This window comes from Belonocnema kinseyi, chromosome 9 (assembly GCF_010883055.1).
Source record: "Belonocnema kinseyi isolate 2016_QV_RU_SX_M_011 chromosome 9, B_treatae_v1, whole genome shotgun sequence".
Lineage (NCBI taxonomy): Eukaryota > Metazoa > Arthropoda > Insecta > Hymenoptera > Cynipidae > Belonocnema > Belonocnema kinseyi.
Genome location: NC_046665.1, coordinates 15,710,886 through 15,734,167, shown reverse-complemented (window position 1 = coordinate 15,734,167; position 23,282 = coordinate 15,710,886). Strand labels below are relative to the sequence as shown.

At 34.2% G+C, this 23,282-nt stretch overlaps 1 protein-coding gene across 8 annotated transcripts in view; it reads right to left on the bottom strand.

The window, feature by feature from the left end:
- LOC117179929 overlaps positions 1 to 23,282 on the bottom strand; it is a 1,200,486-nt gene that overhangs the window by 377,375 nt on the left and 799,829 nt on the right. The window lies entirely within an intron of this gene.

Below are 23,282 nucleotides of genomic sequence, written 5' to 3'. Positions count from 1 at the left end.
ACCGAAGCAAAACACAGATCTTCGAAAATCGCGGCTCATTTGTCCAGCTCATGTGTAAATCTATCATACACTGTAGCAACTAAACATCAATATCAGATGTGATATAACTTTATGTGTCAAGATTCCCTTATCTTCAACGTAGAGGTGGGTCTCACTGAAATTCTGTGTAATGAATAATTAGCTCGTTGTCGACGTTATTTAGACTCTAAATTTGCAACTGATTCTGTTGCGAGCTCAGTATCTTGGGTTCAATGTGAAAATGTGACTTATAAACCTTACATGGTGATCAAAATGAAGGAATGCAAAAGAAAGAATAGAAAGATAGAGAATAATTTCACATTGAACACGAAAAACCTATTTCTTTTAATCGATCAGTTATAAATTAATTATGTTAGTAGAAGTAATTTGTAGTATTGTCAAAGAATATTTTTATAATTTTGTTTAAAAATAAATTTATATTGTTTACCTTATACAACATTATTTAATGAATTTATTATTATTTATTATATTATTGAATCTATAATTTGTTTAAACAATATAAAATATTATAATTAAAATTACTCCACCGTTATGACAGACAAAAAATTGAAATTTCCAAACTTATGTTGCATACGGAATAATAGAAGCTATGTAAGTGCACATATTTTGTGGTCATATTAGAAGGAATTAAATATGTCGAAAATATAGCATGTAAGTATGGAATTGAAAATAACCACGAGACGTGAGCCTACTGATAAGATTCAGAGGAATTAAAAAAAAGTGGAAAAAATAATCACCTGCATGGAATACAACACAATTCTCAATCGTTAAGGAAATAAAAAGAATTGGTTTAAGAGATAAACCTATTCTTGCGTTAAGCACTTCTCCCAATTGAAAATTAGCATATTCAAAAAAATTAAAAAATGCTCACTCTTTCGTTCAAATCTGAAAATATTAATTTTTCTCTATTCTTCTCTTCTTACCGGGATAGTTTTTTTTACTCATGTCGGGTTATGCGAGCTTTATTCAACTAGTAAATCAGTTTTGAAAGCTGCTGATAAACTTTCGCAAAGTTTCCAATGAGCATTTAAAATTTAGCTGAGGGTAAATACTACGTTGTGCATAATGAACGTTAAAAGAGAGTCTGTATAATATTCATATGCAAAATACATATGTAATTTTTATTTTTGTTAACTAGGGTAAATGCCATAGTAACCCTGACGTCTATTTTTTAGAAGTTTAAAGCTAAAAAGAATGTAATTTATTAGAAGTGTACATAAAATGTGAATGAATTCATTTAAATTTTATTTATGCTTCTGATAAATTATATTCTTTTTATCTTCAAAATTTTTAAACTCAATGGATTTTGTCAGTAGTTATTATTCCGAAAATTATCTTACACCATCTATTCCGAGACTTAATAAATTTTCACAATTGTTAACCCAATCACGATTGCTGGGACAAATACCTTATATTATTTTTAGGAACTGTCTATGAGCACGGAATTTTCCGTAACCTTAGCCCTGAACAAGCTGGAAAAGGGGTTATAGTTATGAAAAATTCCGTAACCATAGGCAGTGCGTTATTTATAATTAACCCTTTCAGGATAGACTTGGTCTGTCAGAACCAATGGCTATCCACGAAGTAGCTAGAACTCGAAATTTAATAGGGGGAGGAGGAAGTAAGGACATCAAAAATTCGTTTTCGGCTCCTTTTAACACTCCGTCAACAAGCTAATCCAGTTCGCTCCCAATTTTCGAGCAAGCAAAGCTGAAAAAGAGCGATTGGATCCTGCAGACCGAGACTATCCTGTGTATCACAAAAAGTGAAATTTGTGGAAAAAGGCAAAATGATTAAATGATTAAATGTTCAAATAATAAAATGAAATTAAATGATTAAATGTTTATACTGCACACGTTTGCATTTTTTATTCCGTATTTACACCTAATATCCTTGAAAAAACTATTATTTATTTCCTATCTCATCGGAACTTATTTAATTAACAAGTATCAATTTATTTATGAATAGAAATCAATATTATTTATATTTATGTTCAATTATGAGTAAAAAACATATATGACGATTCTGTTCAAAGTGTCCAAGCAAAAAATACCATTTATATTTAAAAAACACGTCATAAATGAGAAAAAATTTTTATTTCAAACTGCGTTACACATTATTTATTTATTATTATTGTAAAATAGTTTAAGCATTCTCAAAATATGACTCTTCGCCTTTAAAATGACCACCCATAAAGTCGATTTGCGTTATTTCTAACGAAGGTGAGGTTTAAAAATCAAATTTAACTACTATAATTCTTGTTTGAATTTGACAGTAAAATTATAATGGACAAAATGATTCTTATTTTTAAAGGAACGAAGGAATTAAAAAAATTAAAATTTGAATTTTTGGCACAGTTTTATACAAAAAAGCATAAAACTGAAATATTTAAAAATAGTAACCCTAAGAAAGCGAGAGAATCAAGCGAGGAATACAGGCAAACAATAGGGAAGAAGATGCCTCGAAATACTTGCGAGACTCACCAGCAAAAAACGACTTTCTGAACTTTTAAAACTAATGTAACCAATTAATTTAGGTGTGAAGCCGCAATTATTGTATCAGATATTAAAAATTTTCAAATTATTCTTTTTTTTCGAAAATATGTAGTTGCTCCTCAGTCAGAAGGCTTGCATTAAAAAGTATTAAAAAATTTCATTCATCCGGTGGTAACGTGAGAAATAGACATTATTTTTTTCTGAATACCATAAAGAAAACAACAAATGGAAAATATTAATCACTTTTAATTGATAAAATTTCGCTGCTTTTATTTACTGTTTTCGGAATAATAATGAGGTAACATGTTTGTTAAAATATAGCATTGGTCATTTTACGATGTCAGGATTAATTTCCACACCGAAGGTTCTGGTGCAAAATAATTTTTTAAATTTTCTATCATGATTTTATATTTTTGTAATTGATTATATTTGAACAAAGCGAACATTTTACGATAAAGAGATGTATTCTTGTATATAATCCTACTAGATTTTGCCAATTTTATGCGTTTGGAGCGAGTTCTGATGCTTCAAACGAAAATTGTCTTTTTAATTCATTGAAGGTTTAGTCTGACAGCTCCGATCGGCTTTAAAAGGGATTGGAATATTATCATTTTCGCCGCCTAATGTGGATTAAAAATCGAAGGACAGAAACGGCATGCTTAGGGATTCAAAATTTTTAATACCATAGAAAAGTCAGGTTTTCCATGAAAACCGGTATTCAAACAAAACTATTATTTGCATTATTATTATTTTTAGCAAATATTTGAAGTAATATTTTCTCGAAAAGAATGAAAAAACGAATCAGCGTTGTCAAAGTAATACTCAAAATCAGAGACTGAGAGTGAATACCGAGTGAGCCTGCAAACGCGCTCTTTAAGAGATATATTCTGTGGGAGAATAACAGGAACTAGGAGTGAGGTGCCGCTCTTTTCTCTTCTCTAGACAAAGGGAAGAAGACAGCAGGTCAGTATCTTCTGTCCGCAGTCTTCGAGTTGAGTGAGGAATATGTGGCCAGCTGTGGTGTTCTTTTCTTCTTGCGCAATGAAAGGGCAATAGGTTGAACTGTCACCCCTTGCAATGTGCCACGTGCAATACACTTATGACTAAATATCGCAATGCTGAAATTGAGTATTGAAGAAACGACTCGCTCCTCGGATGCATAGAGAACTACAAGCAAAACTGAACGCTATTTGAATCCTCCGCATTGAGGAGCAGTTTTTAGCTCCTCACGAGCTCCTCGCCGAGAAGATGGGCATGCATATATATATAGTGAATTTTTTGTTTTTATTTTATTGCTATTGGTTTGCCAGTGATATTCCAGATCAGTAAATTAACATATTATAAAAAAAATTTTGTTATCATAAGCGAACGACATAATGAAATATCGCTATTTGGGTAATTTGGTATTGATTGATTCAAGGCTGGATCAACCCTGGCAGGCCGAAGGACCCGAATAGAGCCTCTACACAGTACCCGTAAAGACCTTATTCGGTTTCTTTTAAAGAAACTAAAAAAACAGCAAGATCAACTTTCAAACTGTTGAAATTCGGATTATACGTTAAATTTTTTATTGAAAACTCACTGCTATTTACAGATAATGCGTTTGGAGTGTAGCTGTCAGCAGGCGTTATAGTCTTATATTTTCTTAAACTTTTTCCGCCAGGGAATTTGCATGGAGAAAATGCATTCTATAAATTATTGGTTGTGGGTCTCCATTTTTTTGTGACTTTTTGACATATTATTATTTATGGACAAATTAAGAAGTTGTATCTATTCGTGTTTTAATTGAAACTATTTTTATTTATTTATAAAACTATTTTTTAACGTTATATCTTAAATTACCAGTATCTTCATAATGTCATGAAATAATCAGACAATAAGCATATGTATACAGTTGATTCAATTTTCTGTTAATTATTTAAATAATTATTTCTTATCAAAATTCGATTCTAAACTGAAATAAGGTTATGGGCGAATTGATTTCCCTACTGGAAATATATGGATAGAATCTATCCGCTTGAATCATTTTCTATCTTTAAGATTGAAATGAAAAGAACCGATGTATCCATCTTGATCCCAGGTCTATCCTTTCGATCATTTTCTGTCTTTCTGCCAATCTACAATCACCTCTATTATTCTGAATCACAATCTTCCTATTCATGTCTATCCGACACTTATCTACAGGTATCCTTTTCTTTCCACTCCCAATTTGTGTGTCTTTATTAAATTTAAATGGTTTTCATGTTACTTTATATAGTTTCCGGTTCGAACATTTACTACTATTGTTTTTTTAGAATTAATTTTTTTATGCTTGAAAACTCCACTGCTTGATTAAAAGGTGAACTAATTTGTATCTTCTTTGGTAGACATTTAATCTTTTTAATTAAAAATGGAACTGCTTAACTAAAATTAATCTGTTTTGGTCGAAGATTCAGCTATTTTGTTAATAATTGGTTGTTGATAGATGAATTGTACTGTTTTAGGTTGAAAATTCAAATATTTCGTCACACGTTGCACTACGCTATTAAAGATGAATTTTTTGGGTGTTGAAGATTCATTTGCCTGATTGCAAATTTACTTACACTGTTTAAAATTAGCTTTTTTCGCAAATTAATTTGTTGGAATGACAATTGACAATATTAACAATACGCATTAAAAATATTACCGAAACCTATTTTCGTGGACCAAATGTGTCCTATCTTCCGTGCTACAAGAAAGTGAAGAGTTTAGTGTGCACTGTCCAGAGAAGAAAGCAAGTGAATTTCCATGGCGAGCCTGGAAGAACAAATGAAAGGAAAGGATACGCTACAGCGTACCCCTATAGTACCCCTATAGTATCCACCTAGTATCTATTCCGTATCATGCAAGAAAAACTAAAAAAAAAACCCAGGAAGATGATTCTTTAATTTATTGCAATTCGGATTCTACGTTAAAGTTTCCGTGAGAAGGTTCGGCATAATTTTGTTTTTGGCGTTCAAATCTTTAAAAAATTACGATACCGGTCATTAACATACGCTGAAGGCGACAGAACAGATCTGTAACTGGTCTAGAACACAAAAGAACGTGTTATAGAACAGGTTAGTAACAGGTTACGAACATGTGACTAACTATGCCATCCACTATACGCTAGAACAATTCTGTAAAAGTTCTAGAACGCTGTGACATACGATCTGTAACATTTGTAGAACGATTCTAGAACTCGGTTACCAGTTTTATGTAACAATTCTGTAAAAGATCTAGAACGCTGTGACAAACGATCTCTAAAATTTCTAGAACAATTCTACAACTTAATTACGAATGCTGTATAACAAATCTGTAACAGATCTAGAACTCTGTAACAACTGATCTGTAACATTTCTAGAAGAATTCTATAATTTTGGTACACTGCGTTGTAAAAAATCTAGGACAGTTTTATAATAGTTATATAATAATTCTATAATAGTTCTGGAACTGTTATGTATTTAATATGGAACAGTGTTATGTACCCCTCACACCTATAGGATATCCCGGTATATTCGATTTAACCCCATTTATGTCTGGGGTTATTTCAGGGATAACCCGTCGGAACATCCTGCGAGGCGGAAATTTTGAAATCTCCATGACTATACTTTAATCCTAGACAGGGCGTACGCAGTCTCGACTAAAATAGATTATACTTCTGAGATATCCACATTAGGGATATTCACAAGGGTCAGCGAACCAAGTATCACCAGAGTTATCTGTGGTGGAGGGGAGGTAATACCCCTACTTGGCGCGTCCCCGGGTGGCTGATAGGGGAATGCTCGCTGGAAACAGAAGGTAGGGCTGAATTAAACTAGGCCTCGCGGACCAAATACACCAAGAACTTCAGGTCAAGGCGTGAACAACTGAGGCGAGGACTGATTTGCACAAGGGAGTGGTATCTCGAACGGTGTCCCTAGGATACCAGGTCGCCTCCTAGAGTACATAGACCATACCCTAGCATTCAAGGCTCTGCGGGGGTGGACCTTTACTACCCTAGCTACACGTAGGAATAGAGTAAAGAAAAATAAAGAAAATCAGAATCGAAGTGTGAGTGAGGAACTGTCTGAGGAGGAAGTGACTGAGGAACAAATATAATCTCAAACCACCAGAGTGGACATTGAAGATTCGCGGAGCAACATGTTCCTAAAAATAAAGGAGGGAATAGCAAAGGCGCAAAGTTTAACAGACCAGGAGGCTTGGGTGACTGATTTCAACGCAAATATGGCTAAATTCGTTGCTGAAAAGGTGGAGCACTTGGAGGAGTTTACGGAGACAAAGCCGCAAGGAGATGAGCTCAAGAGGGGACGCAAGCCACATTGGGACTGAGACTGAAGAAACTGTGAAAACTCCCGCTCCTCATTACGGGAAAAGAGAGAGGGAGCCCGCCCTGAGGCTTGTTGAGGCAAGCTGTTCTAAGCAAAGGAGAAAGAAGCAGAGGGTCCGTAACGCTTCGGCGGCAACGACATCGAACCCCAATTAGGCGGAAGGAGAGGAAGAAACTGCTACCAACAAAGTGAGAAAGCAGAAGAAGGCGTGGGACCGAGCTAGACTCGTGGCGGTTCTAATAAAATTGGCCGAGGGTTTAAACGACGTGGGGGTTCTTAAGAACCTCAAGCAGAAGGTTAGTCCTGACGCTATAGATATAGAAATCAAGGGGTTAGGCAAACTATAAACGGAGAAGTCCCTGTGGAACTAAGACCCACAAGAAAGGGCAGAGCCGAACTGTCGGCAGCAGTAAGAGAAACGGTAGGCAAAGAGGGTAGCGTGCGTGAGCTTGTCCCCGGGTGGAGTTCAAAGTCTTAGACCTGGACAGTACCACAGACGCAGGACAAATCGTAGCGGCTGTAAAAAGCAACTTCGGCAGCAGCTATGTAGGAGAGGTAAAGGTCAGCCTCACGAAAAGACCATTCAGAGGCAATCTGAAGGCTTTCGTAGAGCTGACAGAGGCGCTGGCGGCGAGATTGTTACGAGCAGGACACCTGAAGGTGAGGTGAGTGTTCTGTCGCGTACAAAAGAAGACTGAGAGGATTCGCTGCCACTGCTGTCTAGGCTTCGGCAATAGGGCTGTAGACGCCTTTACAGACTTTGAACTTCGACTAGTAAGTCGTAAAGTTAGGGAATTTTGTTGTTAGGTTTATAAACCCTTTCTAGTTTAGTACTATTATACGGGAGTTTGAAATTCGGAATATATTATTATTTTCGAAACGCATTAGAATACTACATTTTTGAATGGATTCAAATGGATAGTAATTAAAACGATATATAATTGATAGTGGGTAGTCTGGGATAGATAAAGATAGGCATTTGTAAACACCATGGATAGCAAAAGATAGACAGTTGTGAGTGTAAGGGATAGAGTCAGGGATACTAAGAGGTAGATCTAAGTAGACGCTACGGATAGGGCGTGGAAAGAAAAAAAAGAGAGTTTTCGAGCTGAAAAAAGGACACTTAGAAGGGATTGAATATCTCTATATTTTACTATACATACGTCTCTATCTTTTTGAATATTTTTACTTATAGCAGGGCGTGGAAAGCAAAGCATTATGTCTTAACAAAGAATGAACAAGTTTCATCATACGTTCAAATTATAACTTTAAGTATTGTGATTGCCATCTAACTTTACGCACTATATTTATACGTGCTTTTTAGGAAAAAAGTTTTATTAATATTAATGTTTAGATGATAATTGAACTGGATAAATCTGAAAAGTCAGGAATCCGAACGAAATTAAGGGTATTTTTCATTATTTTACAAATATTTCTTTTACTTTAAAATAATTTGGGTTAAGTTAACCTAAGTGTGGAAAATTATAGAAAAATAGTGCAGGAAAAATGTCAAAATTGTGTTTCGTCGAAACTTCATTATTTCTGGGTACTTCACAAATTTTTTTTATTTTATTTTTCTTTATTACTTTTTTTCAGCGTAGTATTTAGCCAAATTATTTTAAATGTGCAGAAATAATTTAAAAATATCAAAAAATGCCCCATAATTTCCTTCGGATTCTTGTGAAAAACAAAGTATTCTGTCCTTCAAAGATTGAAAAAGCTACTTCATACGTTCAAATTGTAACTTTAAGTATTGCGATTGCGAGATAACTTCGCACTTTGTTTATAAGTGTTTTTTAAAAGTTAATAGCGAATTAGTCGATAATGTTTGGATGGTTAGTGGACGCAAATACATCTTAACAGCACGAACATATGACGTCTTGCCTACGTCGTAATGATATCGTAAAGATGCGGTCCATTTAGTTGCCCTCTGAATTTTCATACTGAGTGACTTAGAACTCAGTACACGTGCTCTTAATGTGTTTTAATATATTATTCTATGATCTTCGATAAAAAATATTTTTGTTTATAATAATCGAATTTCATGATTAAAAAACGTATTAATTCTTTCATAAATGTTTATCTGTGTTCTGATAAAGAATATTAATTTTCTTTAATTATAATTACAAAACTTCGTTACTTCTTTTTAAATAAATTTCATTTCGAATAGACTTTACATTAGAAGAATTCTTTCTTGCGTTTATTAGTTATGAAAATAGTTATTTTATTATTTAATTTGCGGAATTCAATATAATAGTTTTGCATAGAACGTTGAAGTAATATTCGGAGGGCACAATACAGATGAGAAAGTTAATAATAATAATATAGACAAAGATGGTAGCTCTAAAAAAGCATCCAGAGGTGACTGTTGTCACCTCCAATGCTCATGTCCGCTCTTAATTGTATACCTAAAACATCATCGTGGCAGGTTTTAAGCATCGTATTAAATTAGTTGAATTAGCTTATAACATTCTAATCTCATCAGTCATTTGACTTAGTCCGTGACCATGATGTATAATCGGGTATACCCGAATAAAAGTTTAATAAAGACAATAATAAAGATCGTCTGTGATTCTTTATTACTGCTAGAACATGAACGCTTGAACGTTAGTGCTAGAACTTTTTAGCAACAGATCTTAATTTTTGTTCTTGATTTATTCTAGAACATTCTATGATTCCACAAATTCCGTGAATTTCTTGATCATCATAAATTCATTCCACTTAAATATGTTCTTTTGAAGTTCCACTTCTATCGTGCGTTCCGAGAAACACATATGTTTTAAAGAATATTTTACTTTGCCGGTTTGCAAACTTACGCATCTATAAGGTCCATTGCGTCGATTCGCAAAGTAGACATGCTTCAAAGTGCGAATGCGCCATTATTATTCCCACACTGTCTGTTGGATTGAAGAACTTTGCATATCATTTAGAGGCATGGGTGTTCTTAATTTCGAAGTAGGTGTTGTAAAAAAAAGGTGTTTACGTCTGTGTCTGTCTTTTGTTGCCGTCTTTCTAGTCGTGTGTATACCGGATACCTTTTGAAAGAATAATTGGATTGAATTATGCTTCGGCACACAGTTTTAGGGTAAAAAAAAGTAATTTCGCTAACCATCTATTTTTGATAAAAATTAAAAAAGTTAAAGCGTTTTTTATATTGTTGATACCACTCTTTTTCAAGGTTTGAAAATTCCATATACGGCTTTTTATATTACATGAAAATATGAACAATTTATTCTTATGACTTTTTTTATAAGAAAATTACCAGAGTTATAACATTTTCAAAATCCAGAGGAAACAAAACGAAAATGAAGATTTTATTCCAAACAACGTAACGTATGAAAAACATTTCAATAGAAAAGAAAAACTTTACTTATTGAAGGCTCTATAAGGTTATCATAACAAATCTGAATTTTGTCAAAAATGCGAAAATTTAAATCTTGTACGCAAAAAAAATGATTTATTAGGTTCTCACTATAATGAGAAGGTATTATCTAATGTCGACTTTTTGGGACCTGACACCCAGTACACAGTTTTAGGGGCCAAAAAGAAAGATCAAGTTCGATAACCAGCGCCACATCATAGAAAAGAGGAAAGAAAATTTCTCGAGGAGTGGAAAGGCCTATGAACATCACTCAAACCCAAGTATTTCAATTTTTTTAGAAGTGATCAGCAATAGTTGCACAAGAGCGTCTATGGAATAGATCTTTTAATCTTTATCATTTTATATTTTTTATATTAATAAACAAAAATCGAAAAGATCACATTTTTTAATTATTATTTTATACCTTTGAATGAGTAACTTAATTAATCCCATTCTCAATGAAAATGAATATCATTGTATCGAAAGTACATAAATAATTAGCAAGAAATTAATCTAATTGTTATAAACAAATCATATTAGGAAAATGTCAACATCATGGGAATTTTGCTTGAAATTTATATTTGTAACTTAAAATTGCTTAATTGTATCTACGCGATCATATTTGATCATCAAAATTTGTTGTCTGGTTTAATTTGTTAATTTTATGAGCAAATTATATAATGAAATGCATAGTTTAGGCATTTATTGGAGGAAAGTAATCGTTATTCTTTCTTAGTACCTTTAAATTATAATTATGAAAATATTTAGTGATAATGATTGGTCATTAGATATTATTTGTTTATTAAATTAATAAATTTTATAAACAAATACATAGTTTGGTTTCATTTATAGACAGAAAGTAATAGTTTTTCTTTCTAATCATCTTCAAATAACATAAGTAGTAATGTTTATTGACAAAAAAGTGTTAATTAACATCATTTTGTTTATTTTATAAGCAAATGCTTAGTTTTACCATTTATAGACAGAAAGTGATCTTTTTGCATTCCTATCGTTTTTAAATAAGCATAGTGGTGATGTTTAGTGCTGCAGACTTTTTATTCGATATTATTTGTTCACTTGATAAATAAATTATATAAATAAATGGATAGTTTAGGCATTTATTGACAGACAGCAATCATTTTTCTCTCTTAGTACCTTTAATTTATATTAGAGGTACTATTGAGTTATAAAGATTGATCATTTGATATTATTTGTTTATTTGTTTATTATCTGTTTATTTTCTAACTAAACATTATCACTTATATCATTTGAAGACGATTAGACAGAAAAACTCTTACTTTCTGTATGTAAACGACCAAACTATGTATTTGTTCATTAAATAAGCAAATAATATCGAATGACTAATCATTATCACTAAATATTTCAATAATTATAATTTAAAGGTACTGAGAAAAAAAAACGATTACTTCCTGCCAATATGATTCTGTAGATAAAATTAAGCAATTTCAACTTATAAATATACTTTGGAAGCAAAATTCCCATGATGACATTTTTTTTAATATAATTTGTTTATAACAATTAAATTTAATTTCTTGCGAATTATTTATGTTCGTTGGATACATCGACACTCATTTTCATCGAGAATGAGACTAATTAGGTCACTCATGTAAAGATAAAAATGTTAACTAAAAAATGTCCCCTTTTCGCTCTTTGCTTATTATTATAACAAAAAATTATAAAAATTAAAAAATCTAATCCATAGACGCTGTTGCGCAACTACTGCTAATCATTTCTAAAAAGATTCAAAATCGGTTAAGAATTGTAGGCTGTAGGTGATTTTGAATAGTAAATGCCCTATACAGCCCACTGTGGCGATTCAATTTATCTTAATGACTCTTTTTGATAACAAGAAAATTACTAGAGTTATAGCATTTTCAACATTAAAAAAAAAGAATATTTTAAGCCAAACAATGCAAGACGCGATAAAAAGTCAAGAAAAGAAAAACGTTATTTTTTGAAGGTCCTACAAGATTACCATAACAAATGTTTGAATTTTCTTGAAAAATCGAAAATTCAAATTTTAATAGCACAAAAAATAATAAATCATTACATTCTCATAATAATGAGAAGGTATTAGTTTTATGTGAAAACTGACTGGCGCTTAACAATCTGAATAAATGTAATAGACGTTTGATATAAAAGTGTTAAACATAATGTGGAAAAGTTAGAATTGTGTAAAAAAAACCAGTGTGAAGCATGTGATACGTGATGAGAATGTATTCGTTAAAGACAAATGAGCTTTTACAAAAGAGAATTCACAATCAACATATTACACATGTCGATTGTTCCACATTTAATTTTAATAGGTCTATTCACAAATGTGGGGAAAATAGAAAGACCGAGCCAAGAAATCTATCTCCGATTGATTGTAGTGATTCAACAAGTCAAGGTCATTTTAATATTTATGATATTACTCATTTTTAAAAATTTTTTCCGAACTAAAATATTTATATTTAAAGTATAAAAAGAGAACGAATGATTGATGAAAGGATGCCGCTGTGAACTCACCGTTGTTTAATATTCAATAAAACTATTTACTTTAATACTTAAAAAGGGTTGATAACGCAGTCACACAAAAAAATATTTTTCCGTCTCTGGAGGTCAGATCATGTTTACTATATGTCTTTCGGGTCACTAAATGCGAATCCAAGGTCCCAAAAACCCCAGCGCATGAAGGTGCTGACATAACTTTAGAACACCTCATAAATTATTATTTTTGGGTCCGGAGGTCAGACGTTGTTTATTATGTTTTTGGGGTCGCATAAACCGAATCTAAGGTCCAAAAAATCCCAAAAACTCAGGGTTTTGACATAACCAAAAAAAAACCTCATAAAACTTTTTCCGAGTCTGGGGGTCGACCATGTTTACTATATATTTTTAGGGTCGCTGAATCCGAATCTGTAGTCTAAAAAACATCCGAATTACGTGTTTCTGCATCCAGGGCACCTCCTCGCGGTGACACACAGTGCGGCGAATTAGAAAATTGGGGTTTAAAATGATCCAGAGCCTACAATTTTCATCCGATTCCATCTTTTTTAAAAACGAAAGCTAATTAAATTCTAAAGAGGTCTTTCGAGGGCGATTTTGCTAAAAATAAGCTCTGTTTGTTTGTTATTCAAGTTGTAAAATGCCAAAAAACCATAATCTTTCATATTCGAGCTGCCTGTTCTGTAGCATTAATTGATTTTATCTCTAAAAGGTGAAAAACTGATAGATTTACAATCGATTAACAAATCCTAATAACTTGAATGAAGTTCGTGCAATCTTTTTAATTGTTATAAACAAATTTAGGAACAAAATCGATTAGTGCTGTACATTGAAACCTGGAAGTTCTTTTCATCATGTTTTTTCCGGGAAATCGAGTGAAATTAATGTTTCGTTGAAATCAAACACTTGAGTACAATTACAAAATTTTTTTTTTAATATATAAAATGCATTTTTTCTGCCCAATCATTTTTTTTTGTCACTTAACGTTTCATTACTACGTTGTTTTTTTGGAAGGACATTGAAAAGTTTCCACACGTATCCATTGGATTTTTGTTTTTTTTCCGACTTTCATTATTTGCGACTCTTGAGTCGTAGGAGTTTCACTTTTTATGATATAATCAACATTTCATAAAGAAAGAGATTTTTCCTATTTGAAAGCGCCTATTAAATGAATTTGTTGCGCAGAATTGTTAATAAAAATAAAAAATATCGTCAAACGTCAGTTTCCTCCATCACAATATTAATTTAGGGATAAAATGAACAATTATGACAAAAAATTGATTTTTCGTATCAAAGAGTGACCGTTCAATGCATTTGTTAATCAGTATTGTTTAAAACAATGGTACATATTTTGATTGTCCATTTCTGTCATGGAATTTTCATTTTTGAAGGCATAACTAATGATTGCGCAGAAAAAATGCATTTTATATATACAGAGGCGCGTATTTATTACATTTATTTATGAAATTTGTTTATAATGATGAAAAAAATTATACTTGGGTGTTTAATTTCAACGAAACATTAATTTCACTCTTTTTCGCAAGGAACAACGTGATGAAAAAAACTTCCAGGCTTCAATCCTGGCGGACAAAAGGAACCGAATGGAGCCTCTACAAAGTACCCGTAAAGACCCCATTGGGTCCCTATTCGGTTTCATTTTAAAAATTGAAAAAAAACAGCAAAATCAACTTTTAAATTCTTGAGATTCGGATTCTACGTTAAAATTTGCATTAGAAACTCACGGAGTAATCACAATACTTTTTCTTGCAGTGTTAAAAACTTTAAAAAATAAAATAGCTGTCATTTACACGGGCTGAAGGCGGCTTCAAGTGCATTTCCTTTTAGTAGCGGTTAATAAGCGTTCCGTCGGAAACTTTAAGAATTTTTTTCTGGATTTACGCTGAATATTATTAACGCACAAATGCTTAAACACGGTGGCGAGTACATACCACAAAGACTGTGCGAATTGATAAATTTATGTTTCGAGATGGGAGACGTCCCAGGCAATTGGAAAGAGGCGATTATCATACCAATATACAAAAAAGGGAGATAAAAGCGACTAAAATAATTACAGAGGGATCAGCTTATTAAGTACCGGAAGTAAAATATACTTAAAAATACTTATTCGTAGGGTAATGAAAAGAACAGAAGGAAACACTTGGGAAGTCCAAAGTGGGTTTATGCCAGGAAAATCAGGTATGGATCAAATATTTAGCTTAAGGCAGATCTCAGAAAAAAAGTTATTGATCTAGATACCAACAAAGATGCAAGGGTCATGAGGGGTTCTAAATGCAATACTAACAATTACCTTCTGCACTCCAAAATAAACTAGGGCCAGGCATTGAGAAAAAAGAAAGAAAAAACGAAACAAAGGCTAATTAAGAATAAAAACTTACAGTCTTGGGAGACATTTATAAACAATAAAGATATAGAGGGCGCATGGTCTATATTGCTTGATAAACTTGCTGCAAGTTCAACTGAAGTGCACGGTGCTGCGGCTGTGAGAATAATGTTTGGTGAACTGATGAAATCCGCGCAGCTGCATCAAGAAAAGAAACAAGAGTATCCAAGAATGTTGAATATCACAAGTCTTAGGGGCGTGGAGAGAAATAGACTTCAAAATGATTACAGCCACAAAAAAATAAAAGTTCATCTAATAATCAAGGAAAATACAGATAAACTTAGAACAGAAAAGGAGAAGAAAATACATAACGCCTTTAAAGGAAGAAAGAAACTACTTCATGAAAATATGAAGGGAAGTAAATGTACAGAGTTTTTTAACATGCGAAATAGCAAAGGTGAAATCTATATGATACAGACGGGATACTAGACCGTTTGAGAGACTCTTATAGAGAATTAACATACTGGGAGATAAATCTACAGGGCCTATAACTGCAATGTAGAACACGATGCGTTAAAAAACTCAATTTATAAAGTCTGTGTCACTGAGGTTAGTGATATAATTAAGAACTTAAAAAACGGTAAAGCTGCTGGTGTAGATAGTAATATCACTGAAATTCTTAAATACGGTAATGAGTCCAGACTTTACAGACTGCGAATTGAGAAATTTATGTATCGAGATAGGATAAGTCCGAAAAAAATGGAAAACAGAGAGTATCCTACCAATATATGAGCTGTGTTCAAAAAGTAAGGTGACTTTTCAATTTTCGCGGGCTACGTACATTCAAGTTTAAAATTTTTTGTTTTGTTGTGTTGGTACACTCGTCACGATCATATGTTCACAGTTTTGACTATATAGCTCGTGTTGTTTTCTGACAGAGGCGTAAAAGATTAGAAGGGTTTGGTGTGCTCGGCGATTTTCTTCTTTCGAAAAAAATTGAGCAAAGAGTTTGCATTAAATTTTGTGTGAAAAATGGAATCCAGTGCTCTAAAACTCTTGAAATGTTGACAGTTGCATACGGTGAGTCTACTCTAAGTGAGAAAAATGTGTATAAGTCGTACAAGCTGTTCCAAGAAGGCCGAGAGGATGTCGAAGAGGAACCTTGCCCTGGACGTCCCAGCACGTCAACAACAGATGAAAACGTTCAAGCAGTGAAAGAAATGGAAGCATCCTGAGTCTCCAAGACCGAAAAAAGCACGTCAAATTCGGTCAAATGTGAAGGTTTTGCTCACTGTCTTCTTTGATTATCGTGGCGTAGTGCATCAGAAATTCTTACCACACGTTCGTAAGGTCATTAAGGAGTATTACCTTCAAGTTATGCGCCATTTGCGAGAGGCGATACGCAAAAAACGTCCGGAACTTTGGAAAAACAATTCGTGGCTTTTGCATCACGATAATTCACATGCTCATTCATCGTTGCTTGTGAAAGATTTTCTGACCAAAAAGAGCACCACAGTCGTGCCTCAGCCTCCATATTCACCGGATTTGGCCCACAGTGACTTTTTTCTTTTCCCAAAACTAAAGAGACCCATGAAAGGACATCGATTTTCAACGATTGAGGAGATAAAAACTGCATCGCTGAAAGAACTCAAGGCCATACCACAAAATGATTATCAGAAGTGCTTCGATGATTGGAAAAAGCGTTGGCACAAGTGTATTATATCTGAGGCGGATTACTTTGAAGGGAACAATATAAATATTGAGGAATAAATGAATATTTTTTGAGAAAACCATAAAGTCACCTTATTTTTTGAACACACCTCGTACAAGGAAACAGAGATCAGGGCAACTGCAATAATTATAGACGGATCAGCTTATTAAGTACCGTGAGTAAAATATATTTAAAAATACTTATTCCCAGGCTAATGATAATAACAGAAGAAAAGATAGTAGGGCAAAAAGTTTTCTGTGCGTTTGTTGAGCTAGAAAAATCATTTGACATGGTGGATAGAAGTAAACTTTAAGAAGTTCTGAAAGACTACGTAGTTAATGGATGGCTCCTATAAGCTACAAAAATAATATATACAGGTAGAAAGTCGAATGTAAGGTTGAATGGGAAATCAAGTGACTGTTTCGATATTATGCAAGGTGTTAGACAAAGATGCCTTATCTCTTCATGGCTATTTATATTATTCATGGACAAGTGTTTAAGATTGGCCTTTTTTGATGAAGAAGGTGCGGATCTGCAAACAGTAAGGGTACGTGGGTTAGCGTTCGCAGATGATAAGGTTGCTATGGTAAAGTCAATCGACGACTTACAAAGAATATCGAACAAACTGAGTGCAAGCATGAAGAGTATGGGCCTCAACATTAACGTAAATAAAACAAAGCTATGGTATGCGAAGGAAAGAGTGAGAAAAACAAATGCAAAATTGTATTAAATGATAAGAGAATTGAACAAGTTGATAAGTTCGTGTACCATGGTAGCTTATTCACTAGGTACGGAAAGATATATAAGGAGTTAGATAGGCGCATAAACGAAGGTAAGCAGGTTATTGGTAGAAAAGAGTCCATTATCAAAATTAAAAATATATCAAATAAGCTAAAATGGTAATACATAATTCGCTATTTGTACCGAATTTACTATACGGTAGAGATATATGGCCTTATTAGGAAAAAGATAGGAGTAAAATCAAGGCAAATGCCATGAGATTCCTGGGCATAATATGCGGGAAAACTCTGATTGACAAGGTGAGCAATACGGGGGCAATACGGGACGCTTGGAAATTCTATCTGGGTCTTATCCTGTCCTAGATGGGATCTATTAGGCACACAATTTCGCATCCGGGTCTATACGGGACTTATATGGGGCGCTTATAAATTTTATCCGGGTATTATCCGGTCCTAGACGAGATCTTTTCGGAATAGGATTTGATATACGAGCCTATCCGTGACCTTTACCGAGCGGTTGGAAATTATATCCAGGTCTTATATGGTCCTAGCCTGGATCAATTCGGTGTACATTTTCGTATCTGGGGTTAACTGGTACCTACACGGGACACATGCAAATTCTTTCTGGGTCTTATCCAATTCTAGTCGGAATCTAATCAGCATACAGTTTTGTATCGGGACCTATCCAGGACACATACAGGGCGCTTAGAAAAATTGATCCGGATCCTATCCGGTGTCAGCCGAGATCTATTCGGTACAGTAGCTCGAAATAGATGCTTCAATGTAATGATAAATTTTATAAAAAAATTGTTTCATATACTAGGCAGTCTGATAAGTCCCTGGAAAATGAAACACGGAGACGTTTTTTTGGCCAAAGTTGGTTTTATTTTTCAACATACTCTCTTTTTAGGTCGATACAGCGAGTCTAACGATTTTCTAACTTTTTGATACCGTCCGAAAAGTACTCAATCGGAAGGTCTCCAAAATACGCCTCAGTTTCAGCTATGAGCTCCTTATTGGAGTAAAAACGCTTACCGGTGAGCCATCTCTTCAGGTTGAGGAACAAGTAATAGTCGCTGGGGACCAGGTCTGGTGAATACGGTGACTGAGGAACAAATTCGAAGCCGATTTCATACAATTTTGCTTGTGCAACTAAGCATGAATGAACAGGCGCATTGTCGTGATAATAAAGCGGTTTTTTCTTCTTCAAATGCGATCGTTTTTCGGCGATTTCGATTTTCAATCGGTCCAATAATGATGAATAGTATGCTCCGGTTATGGTTTTACCTTTTTCAAGATAGTCCACGAATATTATGCCATGTGCATCCCAAAATACGGAGGCCATAACCTTTCCGACCCATTGTTGCGTTTTTGGACGCTTGAGCACGTTGGCTCGGTGGAACCCACTGTTTTCCCTGTTGCGTTGACTCAGGAGTGTAGTAGTGGATCCAGGTTTCATACATGGTTATGAATCGGTGCAAAAACTCGGTCGGCTTACGCGAAAATAATGCCAAATTCTGCTGGGAAGTTGTCACACGAATTTGTTTTTGGTCCACTGTGAGCAAACGCGGCACCCATCGCGCGCAGAGCTTCTTCATGCCCAAAACTGAATGCACGATATTGCCCACACGTTCCAATGATATGCCTACCGCATTAGCTACCTCTCTCAATTTCACTTTGGGATCATTCAACATCATATCATGGATTTTTTCGACATTTTCTGGTGCAGTGAACTCTTTTGGGCGCCCAGATCGTTCAGCATCAACTGTGCTCGTACGGCCACAACGAAACTCGGTAAACCACTTATGAATCGTTCCAAACGGCGGTGCAGAGTCCGGGTAATACTTATCCAGCTTGGCCTTGGTCTCGAATATCGTTTTCTTGCGAAGATAGTAGTGTTTGATCAAAACTCGAAACTCAGATTTTTCCATATTAAAAAAAACTCGGAGGTTAGTCGCTTCTCAGTGCTGTAACTTGTAAATGCGTAAACATAAATGGCTGAAGTTTTGACAGGCGTCATTTGAAGGATCAAGCTCGACGAAAATGGTTCACATTAGTGAATACTAATGCCATCTCTTAGAATTTTCAGGTACTTATCAGACTGCCTAGTATTATCACTGTACTTAATTTATTTTTGAAATTACACAATTGCACGCATGGTGATTTAAAAACATAACCGCATGTTTAAATGCTTTGAAAAATCTCACCCGCTCAGGATTCGAACCCTACCTAAACTACCTAATCCTTAGTCTAAACATAGATATCTACCGGACGCCCTAACCAATGCCGCTGAAACCCCAAGGGTATCTGAGGAATATATTATATATATTTTTTTACACATATAATGAAAAGGTGGATTTAAACAACCTTAATTTAAATATTTTAATTTAAGTTTTGTTAGTTAAAATTCAAATATTTAAGTGTTCAATTAAATGATTAAATTGATTTGCAATTTTTGTTCAAAGTGTGAAGCACTAAAATATAAAGGATTTATTACTTTTAGATTTATCAGAAATAAAAAATATTGAAATTTTAATGAGATTCTCTTTTGCATAAAAAAATTTCGGCATTTAAGATTCCAATGTTAATAATATCATTTAGTAAATTCTGAAAGTAAAATTTCCAGTTATGTAAAAAGAAAATCTGATTTTTTTTCTTTGAAATTCCAGCATTAATACGTGCCACCAGACACTTGAAAATCCCATTTATTTAACATCGGAAAATGTTGTATTTTCGCAAAATTCGACTAATACTTCAAGATTTGATTCAAAGCTGCCGAATTTTGTAGGAATTGAAGAGGAGTTTCTAGTTTTGTAGTTTCTGGCATTTCAATATTTCATGGCTTCTTATTTAATACAAATAACACAGGTCGATAAAAAAAAGTTGTCTGCACGAGACAAGTGACTGGACTATCCGTATGGATTTTGGGCCGCTGAATCCGAATCTGGTCTCCGAGTTTCACGTGCACGTTTCAGTTCACGCTCTTGCTCATATTATATACTGACTTATGTAGCAAAAATAACAAAAATGCTATATCATTTGTAGTTTTGCGCTCTCAATCTAAATTTGACCACTAAATTTTTCAGGATTGTACCATTTTCTCTCTGAATGCAAAAAGTAGGGAATGGCCTAGGGATTTTCTGGTTACACAGGCCATACAAAATATTGGCCTGATTGAAACAAGTGATTAGGTTGCCCTTTTGGATCTTGAGCCACTGAATCCAAATCAGGCCTTAGAATTTATCGTACACGTCGCAGTTTTTTCCTAGATGCATATCTTGTCCTTCTGATTCCCATAGCTTAGGAAATTTTTGGGAAATTGAAGGTCTTTCTCATATTATATAGATTTATATCGGAAAAAATTAAAAAATGTGATATCCTTTGCAGATTTGCTTGTTAAGTCTAAATTTGAACACCAAATTTTTCGGGTTTGTTCCATGCTCTCTCTGAATGAAAAATGTGGAAAAAAGCTTAGGGATTTTCTGGTCACACAGGCCCCAACAAAAAAAAGTTGTCTGCATGGGACAAAAGAGTGATTTCGCACGCAAAACTGTAAAGGATTTGAGGTTTTTGTTATTTTTTCACGTATAAATCTATATAATCTGAGGAAGACCTTTATTTTCTCTAGAATTACCCAACCTAGGGAAAGCAGAAGGCACACTAGAAAATTTCTGTTTACCAATTATGTCTCTTCAACCCGTTAAACTTAAGAATATAAAATCGATGTGTCTATTTCAGCGTATACTGGAAAAATCAAAATAACGTCCAAATTATCCCTATATTTTTTCTTGTTTTCTGCTTATATGGGAAAACATAGACGTTTACGAGAAATTCTGAGGTCAGATTCGGATTCAGCGGCTCAAAATCATTATGGGTAGCCTAGTCACTTGTCTCGTGCAGATAAAAATTTTTTTTGTGGGTCTGTATAATTAATAATGGACAACTTAAATATCTTCGATGACTTTTAAAAAAAAGTTTAATTGTGTAAATAAATTTAACTTATTCCAACAATTTTTTAAATAAAACGTGTCTAAACTGATTGTATTTTCTGAATGAAATGTAATAGTTGGTCATTGTTGGAGGTCGTACATTTAAAAACATCTTTTCTTGAAAATTTCTCAAATTTGAGCCATGGAGGTCCACTTTTTTCTCAAGCTAGTATCTTATAATACTAATTGTTGAATACTTTGATAACTTTGATACTTTTCTGCTAATGTTTAATAAATTTCTATTGTAGTGTACGGAAAGAATGTAAAAAAAGATCTAAACCACCCATACTCAACTAAAAGATAATTTAAAAGAAATCAATAATTAATTATTTTAAAAATGTCGTAAAGTTTTAAGCAGAACTCACCACTCCTTAAAAGCATCCAACATTATGTTTCGTTAGAGAAATACGACTTTCAAAATATTTTTGGTGAAAAACAATTGTTTAAACCAATTAAAGTTGTTTAACCATTTCGAAGATCGTTAATATATTCTTTCTTTACTCTTTGCATTGAACAAAGTAATTTTAAAAAGTTTTAAAAAAGAAACTACTTGAGCAAATAAAAACTGTTTATTCGAAATTGATTCCACAAATGGCCACTGAATAAGGCACAATGTATTTCTTGAATTTACTGCACACACACACACACACACACACACGCACGCACGCACACACACATATAATTAAAAGTTTGCCATAAGGACAACTGCAGGATTTCGCTGGGAGCGGGTGCTAATCTGAAAAAATGCATCCGATCCCAGCGAAATCGCGGTAAAATTTCAGCCATAACCATGTCTCACGACCGTGATACAGGTGGTTCCAGTCTGTAACGGAATCAATACGATGATCCGGCAAAAGTTTCGTGCACCCTGAGAACACGGAGCGACGTAAGAACGACCGCCTTCGGCATTTTTCCCGCAAGTGTTTTAGCATATTGTTGACACGAAAGGATGATTTTCAGTCTATTAACCAGTGAAAGCTTGGCACCTCCAAGCGCGCCGATGATAAGGACGATTAGCTTAACAGAATATTCCGGGTAAAATCGTCGCAACTACCTTATAAGGTCTTTATAACTCTCTTTCTTTTCATTCTCCTAGACTATGATGTTTTTTTCAGCTGATGCCGAAAATTCGATTACAAAGATGGTTCGCTTCTTGAAGTCAAGAAGAGCCATGTCAGGCCTCGATAATGCAACAGAAACAATTGTCGAGTATATTAAGTTCTAGTACATGCGGCAGTTCTCGTCGTTCCCGCATGATTTGGACAACTAGATTGTATGTGTGCTAAATACTCGGGGTGTACATGGCACGCCCTGCAGGTATCATCGGGAGTGTTTTGGCATCCTCTTATCGAGGAGCTGTTCACGGAAGTTTTTCCCTTGTGCTTTCTTAATCCGGGCTGTCAGGAGTAAGTACTCAAGATACCAGGTGTATACATACGAAACAGGTATTGCCATCTAGCGGCCAGTAGGCACACTTGTAGGCACTGTCGGAACTTACCATTTGTGCTAATTGGCGTATTGTCATCTGTCAACAATATCCAATACCAAACATTTTAAGTTTCATATGACATCGTGATTTTTTTCGCTCTTGAAAATGTCGAAATACGTGCCTTCAAACAACAATTTGCGGGGAGTATTAATTTTCTGTTTCCATTTGGGTAAATCGGTGATAGAATCTCATCGAATGCTTGTCGAAGCTTACGGAGAGCATGCTCTTGGTCGAACGCAGTGTAACGAGTGGTTTAACAAGTTCAAAAGTGGCAATTTTGA